The sequence below is a fragment of the Myotis davidii genome, unplaced genomic scaffold (assembly GCF_000327345.1).
Source record: "Myotis davidii unplaced genomic scaffold, ASM32734v1 scaffold330, whole genome shotgun sequence".
NCBI classification, from domain to species: Eukaryota; Metazoa; Chordata; class Mammalia; order Chiroptera; family Vespertilionidae; genus Myotis; species Myotis davidii.
The window spans coordinates 3,511,859-3,512,296 of NW_006283770.1; the positions used below are offsets into that span (position 1 = coordinate 3,511,859).

Genomic DNA, 438 nt, shown 5'->3' on the forward strand with positions numbered 1-438 from the left:
TCACCCTCAGCCCACTCCTTCCCCCGGCCCTTTGTTCCAGCCGCGGAGCCCGGCCCCGGGCAGTTTTCTACCCCAAGGCTTGGGCGTTTTGGACTCCTCCTTCCCGGATCAGTCCTTCTTAATTAAGAGGCCAAGGCTCGGGGTGGGGGGAGCGTAGGGGAAAACTCAAGACCTGACTCGGCTAGCGAGCCAAAGAAAGCATCTCCATTCTGCTCAGGTGGAAAGGATGGATTCGTAGGTAACGAGAGGATATTGTGGAGATTTAGAAGGGAAAATAAATAAATAAATAAATAAATAAAAACAGGCACTAGGATCAGATGACGGTGATAGGCTGCTCGGCACACAAAGAGAGCGTAGGGCAGGGTTTACGGAGCCTGCCTGCGGCGAGTGGAGCACAGATTGTTCCGAGATCCAGTCGTTTTCTCAGTCACAGCTACG

The 438-nt window shown here is 53.2% G+C and overlaps 1 protein-coding gene across 2 annotated transcripts in view; it reads left to right on the forward strand.

The window, feature by feature from the left end:
- BDNF (brain-derived neurotrophic factor) overlaps positions 1-438 on the forward strand; it is a 55,397-nt gene that overhangs the window by 2,607 nt on the left and 52,352 nt on the right. The gene's annotated exons all lie outside the window — the stretch shown is intronic.